Source organism: Microtus pennsylvanicus, chromosome 11, assembly GCF_037038515.1.
Source record: "Microtus pennsylvanicus isolate mMicPen1 chromosome 11, mMicPen1.hap1, whole genome shotgun sequence".
NCBI classification, from domain to species: Eukaryota; Metazoa; Chordata; class Mammalia; order Rodentia; family Cricetidae; genus Microtus; species Microtus pennsylvanicus.
The window spans coordinates 75,364,383-75,388,321 of NC_134589.1; positions in this window are offsets into that span (position 1 = coordinate 75,364,383).

The following is a 23,939-nucleotide window of genomic DNA, read 5'->3' on the forward strand; positions in this document are numbered from 1 at the left end:
CAGGTGGATTTCAGTGAGTTCGAGGCCACCCTGGTCTATAGAGTGAGTTCCCGGACAGCCAGGGCTACACAGAGAAACTCTGTCTCAAAAAACCAAGAAGAAATTCATCAGTATGGCTATAGGATAGGGTCATTTCAGGTTCCCTCTCCTCAGTTGCTCAAGGTACTAGCTGGGGACGTCTCCCTGGACATCTGCGAGCCCCTCTAGGGTCAAGTCTCTTGCCAACCCTAAGATGGCTCCCTTAATTAGGATATATTTCTCTGCTCCCGTGTATCTTGCATATCACCTTAGAATCTTCATCTGGCGATGGATCGAGATAGAGACAGAAACCCAAATTGGAGCACCAGACTGAGCTCTTAAGATCCAAATGAGGAGCAGAAGGAGGAGAACATGAGCAAGGAAGTCAGGACCACGAGGGGTGTACCCATCCACTGTGACAGTGGAACTGATCTATTGGGAGGTCACCAAGGCCAGCGGGACTGGGACTGAATAAGCATGGGATGAAACCGGACTTTCTGAACTTGGCAGACAATGAAGGCTGATGAGAAGCCAAGGACAATGACACTAGGTTTCGATCCTAATACATGAACTGGCTTTGTGGGAGCCTAGCCTGTTTGGATGCTCACCTTCCTGGTCCTGGATAGAAGTGGGAGGACCTTGGACTTCCCGCAGGGCAAGGAATCTGGACAGCTCTTCATTCTCGAGAGGGAGGGGAAATGGAGTGGGGGGGGGGCGGGGGAGAGGGGTAGGGCAGTGGGGGGAGGGTCGATGTGTGCGAGGAGGGGGAGAGAAATGGGATACAGGGAGGAGGCGGAATTTTTTTTTTGCAACAACTAAAGAAAAAATAAAACAAACAAACAAAAACCAAGAAGAAGAAAAAGAGTTAAAAATCCTGTGTGCACAGGTGCAGTGCAGGTACGTGTGGAGGCCAGAAGAGGGCGTTGGATGCCCTGGAGCTGGAGTTCTCTGCAGTTGTGAGCCCCTGACTTGGGTCCTTTGAAGAGGCAGTATACAGTTGTCAATCACTATTCTCCCCAAACCCTCTAGCATCCGTCTCAATAATCAATTTTTGAAAGCAATCTGCGGCACCCTGTGATTTCTTGGTGTGTGCTGATTCACTGGCGATGGCTTCTGTTGGAGCAGGCATCAGGCTTCCAACGAGAGACGCATTTGTCTGGATTCCTGCAAGCACGGCTGTGGTGCATATCTTATTTCTAGCAACAACGATGCTGGGAAGACCATGGATGATGTGGTCAAAGAATTATTTGATTAGCAATTTTATTTTTAATCAATGTCATATAAAGTTTAGTTATATAACAATAAGACTTATTAAGTCAGCATGGTTCATGATTTTTCTTCTTTAACTATCTTTATCCCTCTAGATAAACTTCAGAACTGTTTTTATTTGTACAGACAAGAAAACTGCCAATGATTTAATTAATGATGGTTAAAGCCTATTAATGATATTTGTCTTTTGGATACAGACATTGTTTTCTCATTCAGGTGGCTGTGCTCTCTAGTTCATGTGGACATTGATATTATGTTTAATATGGGACTGTAATGATTTACAGAGGGAGGGCTGCCTCGAGCCAGATGAATTTGAGGTATAATAAGAATCGATGCTTATTTGATTTATGAATTTATTCTAAATCAATGTATTGGAAGTTTTCTCATCACTGTTTTTGATGATATTAATTTCCGTTATGTTTTAGCATGAATTCATTTACTCTGGCCCCACTTCATGCAAAACTACAAGGCTGTCCCTAGGATGTCCTAGGTATCCGCCCTGTTTTCACTGCGGAGTGTCAGAGTGAAGTTCTGAGGAGATGCTCAGGTGGGTAGAGTTTTACGGTACAAGTGTGCAGACCCATGTTTGAACTCCCAGAAGTCAGCTTGTGTCTACAGTCGCAGAGAGCCTTTGGTGACATGGGAAGAGGGGAGAGGAGAGCCCTTAGAAGATTGGGGGACAAGAAGCCTGGCCAGTGCAGCGGTGCACAGCGAAAAAGACTTTGTGTCAAACAAGGTGGAATGTGAGGCCTGACAACTGTGATTGTCCTCTGACTTGCCAGGCCATCTGTGTGTATACACAGCAGACAGACAGACAGACAGATAAACACACACACACACACACACACACACACACACCTCAATCAGAGTAAGTATGGCTGAGGATTCATTGGCGATTATTCTGACTTTCTGTAAGCTAGCAGCACCAATTGCAGATCCCTTGAGGTCAGAAGTGTCTATGCTTTGTCTGTGCTTAGAAGTCTTGAAGTTCCTTGTGTGCTCTACAGCAAACTGACGGGTGTTGGCACTTGTGACCTCTGCTATTTAGTGTCTCCCATCTGCACGCTTGTCTCCAGTCAGTGGGCAGTGGCCTTTAGAGTATGTGGCTGTCATGGAGCTGAAGGGGAGAGAGTGGCATGGGACACAGGCTACTTGAAGGTCCTGTTCATGAGCTTGGGACCATGCTCTTCTGAGCTGCTGGCTCTGTCTCCCAGGAGCTCTGTTAATTTAATTATTAAAATAAATTTGCTCATCCTGCAATAGATGGCAGTTCAATTATATTGTTTTTAGGCTCTGTCTATTAGGTGACTCAAATGCGGGGTTGTAGCATTAGAAGGCCAATTAGAAGGAAAAAACGCTGCAAAAACCCAAAGCACATCCTCTACCCTCCAAATGGGGTTCATGGCCCTCTCAGGACTCGCAAATCCCTCTTCTCCTGCACTCAGGGCTGCTCCTTGGGAGCTAATTGAGCACTTTATAGCTTTTGCTGACCTCATGATGGCACAGAGAGAGTTAGAATGAGGTTAGGGGAGGCTAGTTCCTAAGACTTAAGTCCAAGGCACCGAGGATCCAAAGGTACACCCTAAAACAGCTGCGGAGCTGTGGGTCAAGAGGAGTTTCTCTCGGGAGGATTCACAGTCCCCATGTGAGATGAGGAGGCGCTCATCTCACTCCTTTTGGTCAGGTAGCCATGGCCACTCTCCCGAGCCAGGTGATGGCAGTTACCACGGCCAGTGAGCTGTTGAAAACTGTCTGCTGCTACTCTTGTTACTTCACATATATAGTTCCCCCTGGTGAGCACCACATGTAGAGCTGAAGACGGACAACAGTCTCGAATATTCCTGTTACTTGGAATGCTGAGACGCTTACTCTACTTAGCCCCATGTTTACCGTTATCAAGGCAGACTTTTCTTCCATATTTTTTAAGATTTTTTTATTACAAAGAATACTGATACTAAACCCCCAAATCCCAGACCACCTCATCAGGAAGTCTGGAAGTTCTAGAGAGTTAGTAAAGAAATGCTTGTGTTTGCCAGGAGGCGGTTTCAGGAAGATGATAGACTGTGGAGAGGGCCCTGGCTGAGTATCTAAGTCCCTGAGTTCTCACACTTGGCTCGGCCATCCATCTGTGGGGCTTGTTGGATGATGCTTCCCCTCCAATGACTTGACTTCCTTTTCTGATTGTAGGACCTTGGGTTAGGTCACTCTTCCCATTTCACATGGCTTTCAGATATCAAACATCAACATCCTGAATGTCTTCATGGTAAATAATTCTTGTAACTCTCAAGATGGCTCGGAAGTGCTCTTTGAAAACGCGTGTCTAGCAAGCTCCTAACTACCTAGCATCTTGTGAACCAGACTGGAAGGGCTGCAAGGGCCTCTGTGAACTGCTTTGTAGACCTCCATCTTGACAGAGCTCTGGGAGCAAAGGGGATTTTAGGATGAGGGGATGGAAAGATGGCTCAGTAATTTGGATGCTTGTCTAGAGAACTCAGGTTCAATTCCCATAACTACGTATAACTCCGGTTCCAGGGGATCTGACCCCCTCACACAGATATATATATGCAGGTAAAATACCAGCAGACATAGAATAAGAATAAATAAATAAATCATTTAAAATATATTCATTGATTATAATTAAAAATTATTCTAACTTAATCTTTCATCTATGGAGAGTTATTATTATAATTTTTAAATTAATTTTTAAAACTCGTATCAGTCATTTCCCTGTATGCCTATGTATATGTGCCCTGTTTATGTAATGCCTCCAGTGGCCAGGAGAGGCTGTCAGATATCTCTGGAACTGGAATTAGAGATGGTTTTGAGATGCAGTGTGGGTGCTGAAACCAAACCCGGGTCCTCTTTAAGAGCACCAAGCGCCTCTAACCACTGAGCTGTCTTGCAACTCCCCAGGAGTTATTCTTTTTATGAGTGGAAAATGACCGGAGTTTATTTAAAGTATTTTACAAGCAGGGTGGGTGAGCTCAGTGGGAGAGTACTTGCCGAACGTGTCCAAGGTCCTGGGTTCAGTCGCCAGTGCTGCAGAAAGAAACAAACCCAGAGAAATTGCCCCCATACCCAAATAACTCTAACGCCACACGTGATGGGCACAGAGAGGGGGAGTGCTTTTCTTCTCTGTGCTGTGTTGAACTTAACAACACGGTTTAATGTCTCCAAGCTGAAAGGAAACCAAAGCAAAGAAAAACAGAAAGATACTTTGACTCTCCCCACCCTAAACCATGGCTTCTTTCTCTTCCCATGAGTTCTTTGGGAGAACAGAGTGACTATTACCTTCCCTTCAGTTCTGCCTCATTTCACATAAACATTGCAAGTCTGTGTCTTGGACTTGGCTGGCCCTTGTCCCTAGTGGAATGTTCCATTTCTGGAGCTCTGTGTCCCCCTGATGGTCCTTAGTAAAGACCCTTATTGATAAAGTTGCTTCTTAATCCTTTTCCTCGCAAGCGGCTTTCAAAGTCCCTTAGAAAATTATTACTGAAAGCACAGTCATTGTAGAGAATTTAGAAACTGAAGCATAGGCCAAAATAAACACCCAAATTACCCAGAAGTCAAGAGATCTAGGAATAGCCCCTTTTTATTTTTTGCATTTTGATTTATTTTTACATGAATGTATTTTATTTTGATCAAGTCTAAACCTTACTCCCTGCCTCCCCCATGGTGTCTCTCCTCTCATATCCCTTCCCACAATTTGATATATTTTTTAATATAACTATAATGTATTAAGCCCAATTAGTGTGTTGCAGGACTGTCCACTATAGCATGGACTCTAGAAATGTTAGCATATATTCTTTACACTTATGGTGGGGGGAGAGTGAGGAGAAAGCAGAGTGAGAAGAGGCTAAAGAGGTAGGTACCACACACACAGGGCGTTGCAGACCCAGCTGGGGATGGGGTAGGTTAGGTCTTTATTGAGAGCACAATGAGAAGACAAGGCCGAATTAATTCAGGCCAAGGAAAGATCATATTTGTACTTTACGAAGACTAATGAAGCCGTGGCAGGAGGCACTTTGTGTTCATTCTTAGTGCCCCATCTTCTGTCAGTCCTGTTTGGGAATGTCGGTTTTCCTCCTCTGGAGTGTTGTGTCTCATGTGCCTTCATGTATACCCAGACACTCAGAACACAACCCAGACTAAGTCCATAGACCCCTTCACTTCCTTCAACTGTAGCTTGAATACTGCTACTCCTCAGGTATTCCTCACAGTCTTCTCCACATCCCTCTCCTCACACAGTGTCACTCAGTCTTGTGGTCCCCCTCTTCTCTTCCCTGTTGGTTCCGGGATGGCAGTGCACAGTTGCACCAAGTCGGGGTACTCACATGGAGTGGGGAGTGTGTCTTTTCCTTTGCTTCCATGTTGGTACTACTTGTTTTGCTTCTTGAAGGAGCTTACCAGACCCGACACGTGCATTGATAGTGAAATGTGAATGCAACAGACTCCATTGTTCTTTTCAGGGTCACTTTTGGAAGACTTCAAACATATCCAAAAGTGGAGAGACCACGGAAGCACTGTATATCACCAGCCAATGTGCACAGTGATTGAATCCGGTTTGATTTGCTCTAACATCCACTCTCTCCTATCCCAGAGACTTTTCTGTGATTAACTGCATTGAGAAAGAGAAAATACACTAACAGGAAAGAATGCACGGAAGCTTTGCTGGGGGGCGTTTGTGTGTATGTGTGTGTGCAGTTGTGGAAAGAATGCACGGAAGCTTTGCTGGGGGGCGTTTGTGTGCATGTGTGTGTGCAGTTGTGGAAAGAATGCACGGAAGCTTTGCTGGGGGGCGTTTGTGTGTGTGTGTGTGTGTGTGTGTATCTGTGTGTGCAGTTGTGGAAAGAATGCACGGAAGCTTTGCTGGGGGCGTTTGTGTGTGTGTGCAGTTGTGGAAAGAATGCACGGAAGCTTTGCTGGGGGGTGTTTGTGTGTATGTGTGTGTGCAGTTGTGGAAAGAATGCACGGAAGCTTTGCTGGGGGCGTTTGTGTGTGTGTGTGTGTGTGTGTGTGTGTGTGCAGTTGTGTTTACACCTGTGGATGTATATAGACTTGTGTGAATGGGTAGAGAGGCCTGGACTTGTTGCTTTTCTATTTCTGTCATAAAATACCATGAGAAAAGTAACTTACAGAAGGAAGAGTTTATTCTGTCCTGTAGTTCCAGGGGGATAAGGGTCAGTCATGGAGTGGAGGAGTGACAGAGAGTGGTAGGCACAGCAGCGGGAGCCGGAAGTGGATATCTCTCATCTTCAAGCACAAGCATAAAGCAGACAGACAGAGAGAGGGAAAGAGGGAGAGGGAGGAAGGGAGGGAGAGAGGGAGGGAGAGAGAGAGAGAGAGCATAGAAGTGAGGTGAGACTATAAACATTTAAAGATGTTCCCAGTGATGCACTTCCTCCAGCAAGCCTTTATCTCCCAAAGGTTCTCTCAGCCTCCCTAAACAGCACCACTGATTGCAACCAAGTCTTTAAATGCCCAAGGCCAGAAGTCAACTTTGGGCATCGTGTTTTAGAAGCCATATGCTGTGTTGGTTGGGACAGGGTCTACCACTGATCTGGAGCTTGCTAGTTCTAGATTAGCTATCAGTGAGTGAGTCCCTGGGATCCACCTGTCTCCACCTTTCCATTGCTGGAATTACAAATGAACGCTGTCATGTCCACCTCATTTTCACATGAGTTCTAGAATTTGAACTTAGAGCTTCATCTTTGGTGACAAGCACTTAACTCACTGCTGTCTCACCCTATCTCTGACATTTTTTAAAAGAACTTTTAAAATTGATTTTATTGAGCTATACATTTTTCTCTGCTCCCCTCACTTTATTTCCCCTCCCCTTATATAGCCTCTCTCATGGTCCCCATGCTCCCAATTTACACAGGAGATCTTGTCTTTTTTTCACTTCCCATATAGATCAGATCCATGTACGTCTCTCTTAAGGTCCTCTTTGTTGTCTAGGTTCTCTGGGATTGTGATTTGTAGCCTAGTTTTCTTTGCTTTATGTCTAAAAGCCACTTATGAGTGAGTAAATAATGATGTTTGTCTTTCTGAGTCTGAGTTACCTCACTCAATATGTTTTTTTTCTAGATCCATCCATTTGCCTGCAAATCTCAAGATGTCATCATATTTTTCTTGCTGTGTAGTACTCCATTGTGTAAATGTACCATATTTTCCTTATCCATTCTTCAATTGAGGGACATTTAGGTTGTTTCCAGGTTCTGGTTATGACAAACAGCGCTGCTATGAACATAGTTGAGCATATGCCCTTGTGGCATGATTGAGCATCCTTTGGGTATATACCCCAAAATGGTAGGTATTTCTGGGTCTTGAGGAAGGTTGCTTCCTAATTTCCTGAGAAATTGCCATACTGATATCCAAAGGGGCTGTACCAGCTTGCACTCCCACCAGCAATGCAGAAGTGTTCCCTTTTTCCCACAGCCTCTCCAGCATAAGTTGTCATCAGTGTTTTTGATCTTGGCCATTCTTACAGAATTAAGATGGAATCTCAGAATTGTTTTGATTTGCGTTTCCCTGATGGCTAAGGATGTTGAACATTTCCCTAAGTGTCTTTCAGCCATTTTAGATTCCTCTGTTGAGAGTTCTCCACTTAGGTCTGTACCCCATTTTTAAAAACTGAATCATTTGTTCCTTTGATGACCAACTTCTTGAGTTCTTTGTATATTTTGGAAATCAGCCCTCTGTATGATACAGATACTGAGAGAAACAATTAATAAATGGCACCTCCTGAAACTGAGAAGCTTCTGTAAAGGAAAGGACACAGTCAACATGACAAAATGGTGGCCTATGGAATGTGAAAAGATCTTCACCAGCTCTGGCATTTTTAATGACTACAGAAGAGTGCTTTTCATAGGTGCTGCAATGATTTGAATGAGATCCCTCCCCTGTGAGTTCAGATTGGGCATGTGAATATTTGGTCTTCAGTTGTTGGCACTTTTTGGGCAGGTTGAGGAGGTGTGGTCTTGTTGGAAGAATTGTGTCCCCTGGAGGTGGGCTTTGAGAGTTCGCTCTCTTGGCTTCCTTGCTTGTGGATTAAGATGTGCGCCTTCATCTTGCTGTTCCAACTTCCTTGCTTGTTTTCTACCCAACTTTTACATTCTGATGCTGATGGACTCTTAATTCTTTGGAACCATAAGCCTCAAATATACCCTTCCTTCTCTATAAGTTGTCTTGGTCCTGATGTTTTATCACAGCAGCAGAAAGTCCTTCCACATATTCATTAAGTTTGTCAGAAGTCAATCCTTACACTGAGTATCTAGGATATATGATAAGGACTGTAAGCTCTATTAACTCACAGAAAACATTTCCCCATAAAACTTAGGCTCGTAGTCTATACAATTTACTATAGCATTTTAAAGGGAGATTAAGCTGTCCTATTCAAGATAGCACCTCATCTAAGGACACACCAAAGAGTGACCCTCTGGTATCTCAGGAAGTTTTGATGCAGAGGACAAGCTGAGATGTCAGCTTTCTGAAGCACTCAAAGTGTGTGTGTGTGTTCGCGGAGCTGGAGTATAGTGCTCAAAATGATGAGATCTTATTTTGTCCCCCCCCCCATGCAACATAATGAAATGATAATGATACCATGTAGCACAATTTTATGAAGCAATAACCCAGTTCCCAAATGGAAAGACCATAAACCCGATGGCCAAGTCATTTATTCCAATGAGGTGCCCGATTATTGCAGGAGAAAGCAGGGATTTCCCTGTTATAATTGTTTGCTTCAGGAACTTCAATAGGTCTAAGATGTTCTTGGTGGAGTCTTAGCTTGAGTAGGGGATCTGGACCTTTGAGTCCAGGATAAAGAGGAAATCCAGTGGGAACAGGGTGGGATGGGGGGTGCCTTTAGATATAGTGACCTTGTCAAAAGACCTGGAGGGCTGGGATTGCCCAGAAGGAGTGTGAGAATTTAGTCAGGCTACAACTAAGGAAGAAGATCAGCCTAGAGATTTTTTAGAAGGCTGGACACTGTTTTTAAGAAGAATGGGGAAAGGAGGAAAATAATAGTCTCTAGGTTGTGAGCACATGCCAATATGCTAATGGATCTTATCTAACACCCACAGAAGCACTGCACAGCAAGGATTGTTCTGTCTCTTCTGTAATGGAGGAAAATGAGACTCAGAGGGATTAAGCAATTTCCTCAGGACTACAAGGCTTGTGTGCTAAAGTCAAGCCTAAAGCCGGCGCCTCAGTCCTCACTGGGCTGTCTTGCCCAGGAGAATAACAAGGAGGAACCTTCCTTGGGACCTGATCTGGTACTAAATGGAGGGTTTCCAGGGCCCATGTACTGGTTCTTGATTACAAAATGTTCTTTCATTCTGGGCAGCAAAGGCGGAATGCTAAACACTCCCCTTCCCCAGAGGAGTCGTTGGAGCTAGAAAGGCAGCCTCCCATTCTTCATAGAGCCCACATGCACCCCACCTTTATTTAATTTTCTCCTGAGAAGCTCACCTCTGCACTTTCTAGGCACCCACTGTGTTTCCTGGGGTGGGATGAGGGAACAGTACACACTGCCTACAGAATACACATGTGGTCCATATCTGTGCCCAGGGGAATCATATTTTATTGCGTTGCCCACAAAGGGTCAGTCTAGTAAGTTTTCTCTTTGCCCAGATTTCTCAAACGCTCATTACCCATGATATTTATGTTGTGAATGCATGGACCACAGCATCTGTATTAGCTGCTTTTCTGTGGCTGTGATAAAATACAACCAAAAGCAATTTATGACAGGAAGAGTTTATGTTGGAGTTTACCATGGCAGGGGAAAGCATGGAAGCCCCTGGCTAGAGCAGCAAGTGCAAGGATCACACTTCATTACACAGGAAGCTGAGAGACAAACGGGAAGCGGGGTTTACACAGGAAGCTGAGAGAACAAACCGGAAGTGGGTGAGGCTATAAACTTTCAAAGGCTCCCTCCAGTGACGTACTTTTTCCAGCATGGCTTCACATCCTCACCCTGAAATGCTGGCAGTTGGGAACCAAGTACTCAAACGCATGAGTTAAGAGGGATATTTCTCAGTTTAGCCTTCATAAACTTTTTAAGTGATTTATTTCTCTGTCTCTCTGTGCACGTGTGTGTGTGTGTGTGTGTGTGTGATATGCTCCTGTACACCCATATATGTGTAACAGAGAAGGCATCAGATCCCCTGGAGCTGGAATTACAGGCGGTTATGAGTTAGCTGACAAAGGGGCTGGGATCAGAATTCAGGTCCTCTCGCGAGAAAAAGAAATACTGTCAACTGTGTGGCTTTCTTCAGTCCCATACACCGTGGCATTTTTTTTTCTTAGTATGGTATGTGAGTGTGTGCCTCTCCTTTTAGAGAAAGGCATTGTAAATATGTGGAGTATATCTTAAATATGCACTCTTTTGGAGCATGTTTGGGGAATACTGAATGACAGAAGAGTCATGGATTTGAAGGAGCCCCAGACACAGTGGGCGTAGGCATGGACTTCCGAGGGCGCAGAGCCCTTAGAAACATGCCTGCAGCGCTTTCCAGACTGGAGGAAAATGACCTCTCTGGATCTTTCCCTCCTCATCTGGAAAATGTGAGCAATTAGGGCAGCTGCTTTACCGTTGACATGCAGGTTAAATGAGACAGAACACGGCAAGCATAGGACCAGTGCTTGGCATATGGTCAGTGTTCTTGCAAATGGCAAGGCCAGGGAAAAAAGAATGCAGACACCAAGGAGGCTGATGTCAATTTTCTTATAACAGAGAGGAGTGTGGAAGAGGAGGGATGAATGCAGGGGATCCATAAACTCCATCCAATGATGATAACCCCTGAAAGCACGGATCACTTGCAAAAGCCAGCTGGCCTTCCATGTGGTGTGGCCATTATCATCCATGTCTTCCCTTCACTCTGAGATGCTCTTAGTAACCCGCCTTCTATCTCTCTCTGGTGACAGGAAGTCTGGCCCATAACTGATGTATCTCTGCCATTCTCAGAGACACTCGAATGAATCCATCCTCACAGTGATCTAGGAGCCCTAAGTACTCCTAAACCCCAGCCTCTGATGAACACAGTGCAGTGGAGGGACCAAAGGGCCGTGTGAGCATGGTGTGTGCCTTCTAGTGCTAGATGTGTGTAGAGACTGTACTTTGCTGCATTTTGTGAACAGACTTGGCAATAAAGAAATATTTAGGGCCGAGAGTGTAGCTCAGTGGGTATACTACTTGCCTAACACACACACGACCTGGGGTAGGTCCTCAAACAGTACCTGAGCCAACTGTGTGGTGCATCCTTGTTATCCTGGCACTTAGGAGGTAGAGGAAGGAGAATTGGAAGTTCAAGGCCAGCCTAGGCTACATGAGACTCTGTCTCAAAAAGGAAAGACATACCTAATGTTAAGTATGCATTATAAAGAGTAAAATAAAGTTAGCTTGAAAAGGGGTATCAAAAGCTTAAAGGGAGGCCGCAGGTAACATGCTTAGAGCAGGTTTTTCTGCAAGGTGACATTGAAGCAGAGGCAGGAAGCACTACCCGAGTCACACCGATATCTAGAGGAGAGACATTTGAGATGGGAGACAGAACCCCCCCGCCCCCCGAGATGCTCACATGGCTGCTGTAGGCCAAGGCGCTGCAAAAAACCAGTTCCTAGTGAACTGGCATGGCAATGGAAGAGATGGGATAGAGCCAGGTCACATGTAGGATGCTCTAGGCGGTATTGACCTAAGACCCAGGCAAGAGCACCAGAGAGGATCTGATCACTGAAGGTACAACGTTCTTAATAGACTCATGCTTCTCTGTTGCTTGTAACTTGGGCTCTGCGTTCCTTGAACACTCTTGAGAATAACAGTGTTCGGCCCTAGAGGGACCTTTCTCCACTCTCTTGCTCTGTTCTCAACACGGAAGGCATCTTGATTCAGGTGCAATGATGGTCTTACTGGCTGCTGTGCTGTTGCTACTGCAGACCTGGAAACAGCCTCAGAGTATGGGGAGGGTTTGAGTGAATGAAGGAGAGGGAGAAGGAATTTGATACATTACTACTCTCTCAGACACCAAAACCCTGTGGCTGAGCAACCTGGGAAGCTGAAATAGGGAGTAGGGAGTATCAGTTGAAGAATTGCTTAGATCAGGTTGGCTCGTGGGTATCTCTGTGTATGTACATGGTGTGTGTGTGGGGTGTCTTGATTGCTAATTGGAGTGGGAAGACCCTGAATGTGGGCAGCACCTGTTCACAATTTAGGTTCTGGGCTGCATATGAGTAAGCTAGCTGAGGAGAAACAAGGAAGTGTGCAAGGATACATTTATTCTCTCCCTGCTCTTCACTGTGGGTGTGCTGTGACTCCTGACTCCCCGTTAATGGTGAACTATAGCCTGGAATTGTAAGACAAAGCAACCCAACCTTCCCCGATGATGCTTTTTGTCAGGGTGCTTTTCATAGGCACAGAAAGGAAACTTGCACACCAGGAACCGGAAATACCAGAAACAATTTTGTATAACACGGTGCTATTTTCCTTCTCATCAGGTGATTTAGAAGTTTCTCCTCCTCCTCATTATTATTATTATTATTATTATTATTATCTATCTATCTATCTATCTATCTATCTATCTATCTATCTATCTATCATCTATCTATCTATCTTATATTTGAGATTTGAGACAAGGTCTCTCTATGTAGCCTTAAATGTCCTGGAACTTGCTCTGTAGATCAGGCTGACCTCGAGCTCACAGAGATCCACCTGCCTCTGCCTCCTGAGTGCTGGGATTAAAGGTGTGAGCCACCACACCTGGCTTGAAATTTCTCATTTTTTAAGGAACAGTTCTAAAATAGTTAAGCAACTAATTTTCCTCTTAAATGTGTTTTTAGGATGTATTTACATAGTGGTAAAAAGTGTGGGGTGTGGTAATGTGTCTATGCATTGACAGTTGGATGTCCTTCGATCTAGAAACATGAAGAGTTTCATTGTTATAAAAGTTTTAATAAGGTTTAATTTAAAAATTTAAAATGTAAATTTGAGATTCCTTTAAATAATTTGAGAACACTATTGATACTCGCTAATATAACTAACCTCTGTATTTTAAAATATAATGGCTGATTTGAATATTTTAAGATAAAAATAGCATTTTTGCAAGAATAGAAAAGTAATTGCAAGTCTTATGATTTGTTCAGTTGTATTAATTAAAAAATTTGATGAAAACATATTCAGACATTATGTGCTTTGAATAAAACTGCCTTTCAATATTTTAGATCATTATTGTCAATGTAATATAAAGTATGTAAAAATCTTGCTTGCAATAGCATAATTATTAACTTTGCCAAAATTAAGGCTACATAATTTTTATAGAATGAATGCAGATTTATGAACATCTCCACATTTATTTTATCATTCATCCAAACTTTGCCAACCCATCAACAGAACACCAAATGTGAATAATATAATTAAATTATTACATTGCATGGTCTTTGATATTGTGCCAACCTTTAGGTAGTTAACAGCATAGTTTAAACATCCTGCCATTGAAAAGTCACAATTTGTAATTATTTTTTAAAGTTTGCCATTTAATATATATTTATCAAGTACATAAAATATTTTAAAACTAGTTCATTATCTTGACTTTTTTATACAAAGTGATTTAGATTCCAGTATTTGGCCTTCAATTGAAACTCTGGTCCTGGATCTCCCCATATCAACAGAGTCTGGCTTATAAGCTGTGTTTAAAAACTGGGCTTTATTGTGCCTATCGCATATAGTCATTAGAGGGTTTTAACACGGAAGAGGTGACTTTATGAATGTTCTTAGAATGAATGCTTCAGTTTCTGGAGAACTGAGCAACCTGGGGCAAGGGACAGGAGTTGGCAGGTGCCATGGTTAATATTGTCACTTTGATGGTATCTAGAATGACCTAGGAGACTAGCCTCTGGGTTTGTCTATGAAGGGTGATCTAGATTAGGTTAACTTTGATGTGAAGATATACCTTAGCTGTGGGCAGCACCATTCCCTAGGCTCACATCCTAAACTGAATGCCAAGGGGAGAGTGAGCTGAGTAGAATCACTCTTGCTCCCTGTTTCCTGCCTTCATGACTGTCCACTGTGATGGACTCTACTCTCAGAAATGTGAGCCCCAAAAGAGTCCTCCCCCCTTATGTTGGCTTCATGGGAGGTGTCTTTTCAGAGCACTGAGACAACTAACTGGTATAGCAGGCTGCTGTCGTAGTCTACAGCCTTGTGGGTGGGGACCAGGTGGTGGAAACAGAATTGGTGAGAAGTAGCTGCACCTAATGTTTAAAAAGAATTTTGTCTTCCCTTATCTTTTTAAAAATAATTTTTAAACTTGAGTTTAAACATAACCACACATCATTTCCCTCTTTTCTTTCCTCCTTCCTACCACTCCATGTCTTCTCCCCACAAGCCTTCCCAGCAATCCCTAAATTAATGGACTCTTTTTCTTTATTATTGTTACCCTCTCCCAGGGTGCCTTTAATTCCTCCCCGGTTTCTGCAGTTACTCCAGGATGTATGCTCACATCTGAGAATTTGGAGCTAGGGACTGTAGATGAGCAAGAACAGTTTTCTTTTTGGGTCTAGGTTACCTCACACAATATAATGTTGTCTGGTTCTGTCATTTGCAATTTGCAGCCATAGTGTATAGAAAACATACTCTTCAGTTGAAGGACATTCAGGTTGTCTCCATTTTCTAGTTTTGGTGACTAGAGAAGCAATGAGGCTGAGCAAATATGGAGTAGGATGTCAAGGCCTTTGGGGAAATGCCAAGGAATAATATAGCTCCTTGATAGTTCACATTTTTTCTTTTGACAAGGTTTTGCTATGTAGCCTTGGTTGGCCTGTAACTCACTATGTAGACCAGGCTGGCTTCGAACTCACAGAGATCTGTCTGCCTCTGACTCCAGAGTGCTGCGATTGAAGATATATATGCACCACCACACCAGGCTTTACTTTCCACTTTTTGAGGGTTCTCCATTTTGATTTCCATAGTGGCTACACCAGTTTACAACTCCACCAGCTGTGACTGAGGATTCTCTTTCCCTACATCCCCTTTCCCGCAGCATTTGTTATTGGATGCTTTGTTGATTATTCTGTCTGGGGGTAAGATGAACTCTTAAAATTGCTTTGATTTTTATTTCCCTGATTGCTAAGGGCTATGAACAATTTTCTGAGGTTTCCTAACCACTTGTACTTATTCTTTTGAGAACTCTCAGGTTAGATCCATAACTCCCTTTTGGGTCTCTGTTCTTTGAGTTCTTTGTATGTTTTGGCTATCACCCACCAGACGTATAGCTAGCCAAGATTCTCTCTCATTCTTAGGGCTTCCTCTTCACGTGATGGTTTTCTTAGCTGGGCAAAAGTGTTTTAGTTTTATGAGGTCCTACTTGTCAGTTGTTGGCCTTAACACCTGTCCAGAAAGGTCCTTTCCTACACCTATGTTTTCTAAGTTACTACTTGACTTTTCTTCTAGTAGCTTCAGGTTTCACACTGAGGTCTCTGATCCACCTACCTAATCTTCTGAAGACAGAACCAAGAAGACCTGATGGAATAGCGTGGAATTCATGAGAGATGCAAGAATGGCTCTGACGTCCGAGCAACTGATGCGTGATATCCCTTTTAACTTTCAGCTCTCAGGTGTTGTGTGACGTCATTGTACTGAAGTGATGTGACATGCCTGGTTCAGGGTCTGGCAGCAGGACGCCCTCCTACCTGAACAGTAGCTCTGAAGGCTTTGCTTCCCTCTGGATCTACCCTAAGCTGCTGATGTTGGATTTGTTTTATTTTTCCCCAGAAAGGGACATTGTCCAAGTAGTTGCAGGACTTGTGCAAGGTCATGCAGTTAACCCATTGTATGGTTATATAATAGGCCAGCTTAGGGCTAGAAATTTCTCTGAAAGGAACACGTAGAAGGCCTTTGAGGGCATGGACACCCCCGCAGGAGTCAGTGTTTGCTACATGAAGTTTGAGTAGGAACTGACTGTAAATGACAGCAAAGTCAAGCCTTAGGTGGCAGTGGTCTCTGTCTTGCAGGGAGTTGGCCCCCTGTTGTTCATGTTATGTGGTGTTTCCTAGGTGACTATGTCCTGGCACTAAATAGCTGGTGGGTTGTTTAGAAGGAAAAGAGCTGGCACGTGCCTTTTCTGACGCCACCCACCCCACACTACGGTACTTCGGGGCTGCTGGCCACTTCGTCATTTTTGCTTTCACAGTAGTGAGATGGAAGTTGTCTTGGTATGGACTCCATTGCTACAAAATGTTTTCATCTATTTTAGCTTTCTCAAATACCAAGGACAGTTCCAAAATATCTATGTTTCAGACTGAGTGATAATCTGCCCTAGAGAGAGGAAGCTGTGGACTTCAAAAAGGGGCGGTGGTGGTGGTGGCACCTTCTAGCCCTTTGGCATGTCTGAGATGTTCCGTCTTGCTGAGGCAGGATGAGGCGGTGTCATGTCTAGTTCAGGAAGAAGACAGGGCTTGCTCACCTAGAAATATATTTTTAAATAATGTAAAAGAATGCTAACACTTCAGCTTGCTTTCCAAAGCTTGGTGACTGTGATTGCTTTCTGGAGACATAAGATGGGGCTAAACACTCTCTAAAACCTCAATTTACGGTGTCTAAATTCACTAGCAAGGGTCACAGCAGGGGCCACAGACGTCACACCTGGAGTCTGGAATGAGCATTATAAAATTGGCAAGGCTGAAAAGGCATTAGTAAACATTATTAAGAATTCCTTGCAGGCAATTAGACTCTCAACAATATCTTTGGAGAGAGTGTGGTTTTTTTTCCTTTTCTTTCTTCCTTTTTTTCGTTTGCGTCTTTATTTCTATTTTGTTAATGAGAGAGTAATGAGCCACAGACTTGTTACCTAGAAGGGATATCTCAGCAAAGCTCTAGTGAACTTAGAAACAGTATTTACAAACTGATTATTGTTTGCATTCATTATAAATTTTAAATGAGAAGGAATTGTAATAAAGGGAGCCAGGAAACGAGCCGGCTCGTCACTCAGGTTTCACGGTCTTTTAAATGGAAGGATGCTGATGTCTGCTGTGGATAAAGACGATGGAGGAGATGGGCTTAGGCTTCTAGAGAAAGTACGTTTCCCAAGTCTGCATTTTTTTCCTGGTTCATTTTATAAAACACGACTGTCCTACCTATGTTTGTGATAATGGCATCTGGAATGTAGTGCCCAGAGATTTCAACCCTCTATACTGGCTCCCCGCCCCTGCTTTTTGCATGTTTCTTCTTCTCCTCAACCCTCTATACTGGCTCCTCACTCCCCCCCTCTGCTTTCTGCACATTCCTTCTATTCTTGAGTCCTCTCCAAAAGAGGGAGAAGCTGTTTAATGACACCAGCTCTCCATGACTGTGGCTGAAGTTCTTGTCTCCCTGTGCTTACAGTTTTGTAGGGACAAAGGGACATGTGTGGTGACCCAGCGATGCCCACCCCTTGCAGAAGCTCCATCTGAGCAACAGTGACACTTAGGGCTGGGGAAGAGACATTCTGCCCCTATTCTTTCCTCTTTGTGACATGCGCGCATATGTGTGTGTATGTGTGTGTGTGTGTATGGTTGGTGTGTGTGTGTGTGTGTGTATGGTTGGTGTATATGTGTGTGTGAGTGTGTGATTGGTGTATGTGTGTAAGTGTGTGGGGTAAGTGTATATATGTGTGTGTGGTGGGTGTATATGTGTGTGTGAGTGTATGTGTGGTGGGTGTATGTGTATGTGCTGTGTGTATGTGTGTGTGTGTGGTGGGTGTATGTGTGTGGGGTATGTTTGAGTTTGTGTGTGGTGGGTGTATCTGTGTTGTGTGTGTGTGAGTGTGTGTGTGGTGGGTGTATATGAGTGTTGTGGGTGTATGTGTGTGGTGGGTGTGGTGGGTGTATGTGTGTGTGTGTGAGTGTGTGTGCGGTGGGTGTATGTGTGTAGTGTGTGTGTGTGGTGGGTACATGTGTGTGTGGTGTGTGTATGTATGTGGTGGGTGAATGTGTGTACGTGTACGTGTATGTGTGTGTGTGTGTGTGGCTTTGATAGAAAAGCTGGAGAAAGCTTTTACATGTGGTGTCCTAGTTATAGGCACACAGCGTTGGAGAAACATAAAATCAGACCAAGATCTCAGTTTGTTCATGCTGAACCTGGGTTCTACTGTCTGCCAAACAGAGAGTGTGCTTCTCCACACTTCACAAATGAAATGAAATAATGATTGTAAGATGCCAGGGATAGAGTTATTGCTCTCACACATGACTGTTTTCCTCAGACCAATGGCAAGCTTTTGCTGGCGATAGGGTGATACAATAGGAAAGTGTATTTCCAGCTTTGACAGAAACCACCAGGAGGCCAGTTTGAAGGATAGTGGGAATCCCTGGGAAGGACACAGGGCAAATGAGTGAGCCGCAGGATGCTGGGAGAAGTGGATGCTTCCGAAGATTCTGTCAGTGGACCGTACCATCCCTTCTGGGTCTCACACAGAAGTGGCCTCCGGTCATTGATAAATGGGAAAGGAGTTAAAGCTGGGGTTTCAGGGCATAGAGTCAGTATGGGGGCAGAGGGGGAGGCTGTCATCTAGCCAGGGAGGCTGAGGGGCAGGTGAAATTTCAGAGAATGGTATAAAGTAAAAGTGAGAGAATAGACAGAAGCAGACATAATTGTCAACCACATACATACATACGCACGTACACACATGTACACAGATAAGATTTCACCTTTGTGTGATTTGGCGTATGAAGTACTTCCATATGTATCACCTGTCTGCAGAGCCAAAGAAGCCATGAGCAGACAGCTGTGTGAACACAGACCTCCCAGGTGGAAGAGAGAGCCACAGCGTTTAGGAAGTAGAAGACCCAAAGACATGAAGGAGGTGGTAAGGCAGGCAGAGGACCAGATAGAAAACACCAGCACCAACAGAGCTGACTGTAATCAGATGTGTTTATGCCGAGCCTCTGTTTCCTCATCAGCTAAACAGGGCTGTCTGCCTCTGCAGTTGTGCTAGGACTGAATGACCTAGCAAATAAAGAACGTTTGCGATTTCATTATTTTGCCACTGTGCCAAATGCTCTGATGAACGAAAGGTTTTATTTGTCTAAAATTTCCAGGTCCAAGTTCACCACTGGGATAAGTTAGGGCAGAAACTGAAAGGCAGCCTTGCTTGCTGTTCCACGCAGTGCTGCTTCTAACCAGGAAGCTCCCTCGACAGCCAAGGAAGTACAGGAGAAACCATGGAGGAATTCTACTTGCAGGCTCACTTGCTGGCTTATACCAACTGCCTTCCTTCTTTAGTTTGGGGCTGACTACCTAGGGATGACATTGCCCACTCATAAATGGATTAAAAAATGATGACGGTACTTCACAGATGTGCCCACAGGCCACTCTGCTCTGGGTAGTTCATCAATTGAGACTCCCTTCTGAGGTGACTCCAAGCTGTTTCAAGTTGATAGCCAACGCCAAGTAGGACATTGTGTGATGCTGAGTGTTTGTGCAATGGTGAGCTAGTCAGTAAGGAGTGCTGACCGAAGAAAGAGACCTGGTAATGGATTCCCAAAACAGTACAGAGAAGATGGGAGGGAGGTGAACAAGAGAATTATCCTCCTTAATGTTTTGGCTCGTGTGTGCGATTCACAGAGACAGATGGAGGGCTCGTTGTCCCATGTGTGTCAGATACACTCCCTAATTAGTGGGTCTGGTAAGAGACCTCTGTTCCCCCAGCCTGTGCCTGGCACAGCCTACATCTCTCTGGCCTTCTCCTTGTGCCAGGACATTCCCAATGCAAGACACCATGTTCTTGCTGTGAGATTCCAGGCCACTGCAAAGGATTAAGCTGAAACACTCCATCCCTTGGGTTTGGAGAGGAAACCCCAACAATTTTCTAAAGACGTGGCAGTTCATGTTGGAGACGCTGCTCAGTGGTCCAAGCTTTGTTGGCACCTAGGCATCGGTGAGGAGTTCCTTTGGAGAATAAGGGCTTGTTTATAGTTACGGGTCTCTAGACTTCTGGAGAGTCATCCTTGCTCTTTTGTCAGGACCAGCTCACATGAGCTGTGTTCTCCAGCATGACTCCTTTACCATTCCTCCCTCTAGAACCTTCTTCCTTGAGGTCAGATCCCATCCATCTTCCTCCTTGTTCCCTATCTATTCATTGTTAATGTTTAGTTCAGATAGATTTTTTTTTTGTATTTGCCTAGCTCTAAACAGCTTTCTCTCTGCTGCCACTGCTAACTGTGTGGATTCCCTGGTTCCCTCAGTGCTCTGATACCTTTCCACCCCTTGCATTTTGGTGTGTTTATGGATCTCATCAACTTGGCCTCTGTCTCATGGTTATCTTAACTTATGGTTTAATACTGGAGCCCCCGATTTTTAGGTGTGAGACTTGAATGGACTGTTGTATTCTGGAGGTCTGATTACCCTCAGTGGTGGAGGAAACTGGGGTTGGGTGGTACAGGCTGGCAAACATGCTCTGTGGCTTAGGGCTTAACTGGTTCCATCTGATGAAAGAAAAATATTCTAGAAACTTCTTCCTCATTGTACTTCTCTGGACTTCACACAATGGCCAAACGATAGTCACCTTCAGAGGTGTCGTTTGTGTGGAAAGCAAGATAGACAATCAACTAAAGCCCTGAAAATTGGTGAATCAGATAATTCTTTGGTTTTACCTTCTGTAGAATTAAGTGCCAAGTAATTTTCATATCTGTGTTCCAGACTCATCAGATTCTGAGGGACCAGCAAGAGACTCAAACATTGTGTGTGTTGTGTGTATGTACATGCCTTTGTAATGTGCCTCTAGATGTATGTTTGTGTGTGTGTGTACCTTAGGATTTGTGGTATCAAATGTTTATTTGTATCCAGGAATCTCTTTATTTACAGGCAGGAAAAGACGGTGAGTAACCAACTCATACCTCATTTTCTAGGGTTCAGTCTTCCCAACAGCTGTGTGGTGAGTGTAAGGAGATGCCTCACTCAAGAATCTCATTAAGCATCTCACAACTTTTGCATGTGCCTTGCCCTGCCACTGACTTTTGGCAGCGTTTGTCTCTTGCAACATGAAGCCATCCCCTTCTCTTCTGGTAAACCATTACCTAATGGGGCTTGGCCTCAAACCCCAGTGTGGCCTTCCCACCTGTTCCCTGGTTTTCCTGCCCCATTTGCGGTTCCCATAAAGATGGTAAGCAATTAGGCTGTTCAGTTGTGGCACATGGTAGCGTAAAATTATGGAATTTAGGATTTTAATGAGTTCAGGTGCCATACAAAAGAACTCCCAGCAATCCTACCTCCCGCCCCTTGTCCATAAAATTATATGACTTTAGAATTAGGGCTTTATGCACCCTGGACTAAACCATTTTATTTAAAGGCAAAAAAAAAATTAGCCAAGGGGGGAAACAAGACAATTATATGCAGATTTGTACATAAATCCGGTGCCACGGCAGCTGTGTAACACATGTGAGCGACCCCGGTTTGTTTCTGTGACTTGAAAGGTAAACACGAACCTGCTTCCACGAGGAAAATGTGTTCACAGCAAGGAGCTGACCCCGTTCTTTAAACAAGACTCACGTGAGGCAGCCTGCTGCGCCCCGCTCTGCCTTGCAGTTTGCTGGCGAGGGTTGCCCAAAGAAGAGACCCAAGAAAGAGGGGTGATTGTCCCAAGGTGAAGGGAGTCTGCAGCAGACTCCAGGCAGTGAGCAGATCCAGACTTTTGCACCTGACATCCTAGGGCCCAATTAGCTTGGTCATGGGAGCAGGAAGGTCTTGTTTTTGCACTCATTTCAGATAGGAAAAACCTTACTAACCCTGGATTAGAAATAATATAGAAATAGATATAAATCATGATGAAAAAGTGGTCTTGAGACTCCCATGCTTTTAGGTCTGTGTGCATCTCCAGAACTCCAACCAAGCCTTGTGCTTACCCTAGGTGTGGCAAGGAGGAGGGCCAGTGGGGTAGGCGTGGCGTGCCCCTCTGTTTCAAAACCACTGAAAGGCTGGCCCCGGGCCAACAGTAGCTCATGGCAGGGTCCAGATGTTTACTTGGTTCAGGTGTCCCTTGAGAGGACAGAATGCAATGCAATATATATCTTAGCTGGTCTTCTGTAGGGATGAGAATCCTGGGTTGATCCTGCTGTTTTAAATATTAAATAAAAGAAAACACCTTGTAGGAACAATGGGTATGGGGGCTGTGTGGTAGAAGTAGATGGCTTTATTAATCAGTACTCATGTGACAGGAATTGTCATGGCTACCCCTCATTTCATCTTTCTCTGTCTCTCTCTGTCTCTGTCTCTCTCTCTGTGTATGTGTATACATGTTTGTGTGGGTGCATTTGCGTGTATTTCCATGTGGAGACCAGTGGACAACCTCAGGTGCTGTTTCTCAGACATTGTCCAATTGGTTTATTGAGGTAGGGTCTCTCTCTCTCTCTTTCTCTGTCTCTCTCTGTCTCTCTCTCTCTCTGACTTGGGGCTTGCCAAAGAGTCCAGGCTGGCTGGTCAGTGAGACGGAGGTCTGTCTGTCTCTACCTCGCCAGGCCTGAGACAAGTGTATATATCACTATGCTCAGCTTTAATTTCTTTTTTAGCATAGTTTCTAGAGATCAGACTTGGATCTTCACATCTGTGCAACAAGGACTTTCCTGCCCAATCTACCCCGGCCTTCTAGTTAATCATTTGAAAGTGTGAAGTCTAAGGGCATTTAGCACACTCATACCTGCCGTGCAACCGTCACCACTGGCTCTGCCCATCACCCCAGAATTGTTTCATCATCACAACTGAAGCTGCACCCATTAAGCCACACCCCCTTGATCCAGCCAGCCTTGGGAAGCTCCATTCTGCTCTCTGTCTCTACGACATAGATGACTCTAAATTCCTTATATTGATATGTACATCAATTCAATTGATTTTGGGTTACTTCTTCATTTTGCTGAGCTCAGTGTTGCTAAGACTCATCCATGTTATAGAACATGAAAAATCTCCCTTCCTTTTCAAGGCTAAAATCATATGTCGTTTTTATCATATCCTACATTTTATTTCTCTTTTCATTCATTGAAGAATATTCAAATTTTATACAGGATTGATGAGTCAGTAAAATTACTGATTGCACACCATGGAAGTGAGAGTTAGCAGTTGTGGGAAAGGAGGAGAGAGGCAAGAGACATCACTGGCCTTTGGAGGTGGGGGTGACAGCGGTGGGCTGACCGAGCCATCTCAGCCCCTCTCCTTTCATTTTTTATTAATAAAAGACAGTTTTTAAGAGACTCCGCCCCCATCATAACCTGGAACGATCTGTCTTAGTTCCATGGAAAAGAATAAGCTTTAAATTAGAGTATTCTTGTGCACACCTTTACTCCCAGAACTCGGGAGGCAGAGGCAGATGGATCTCTTAGTTCGAGGCCAGCCTGGTCTACACAGTGAGTTCCAGGACAACCAGGACTACACAGAGAAACCCTGTATTGAAAACCAAACCAAACCAAACAAACACACAGAGTATCCTTAGTGAATCTTAAAACAAGATCTATTTATTTATATTTTACCTGTCTGATTGTTGTATTTACATGTATGGACATGCATTGCACACATGTCTGTGGCCCAAAGAGGAGAGAGGGATGGCTTCAGATCCCCTGTAACTGGAGTTATGGAAGGTTGTGAGCCACCGTGTGGGTGCTGGCAACAGACCCCCGGTTCTCTGAAAGAACAGCAAGGGTTCTTAACT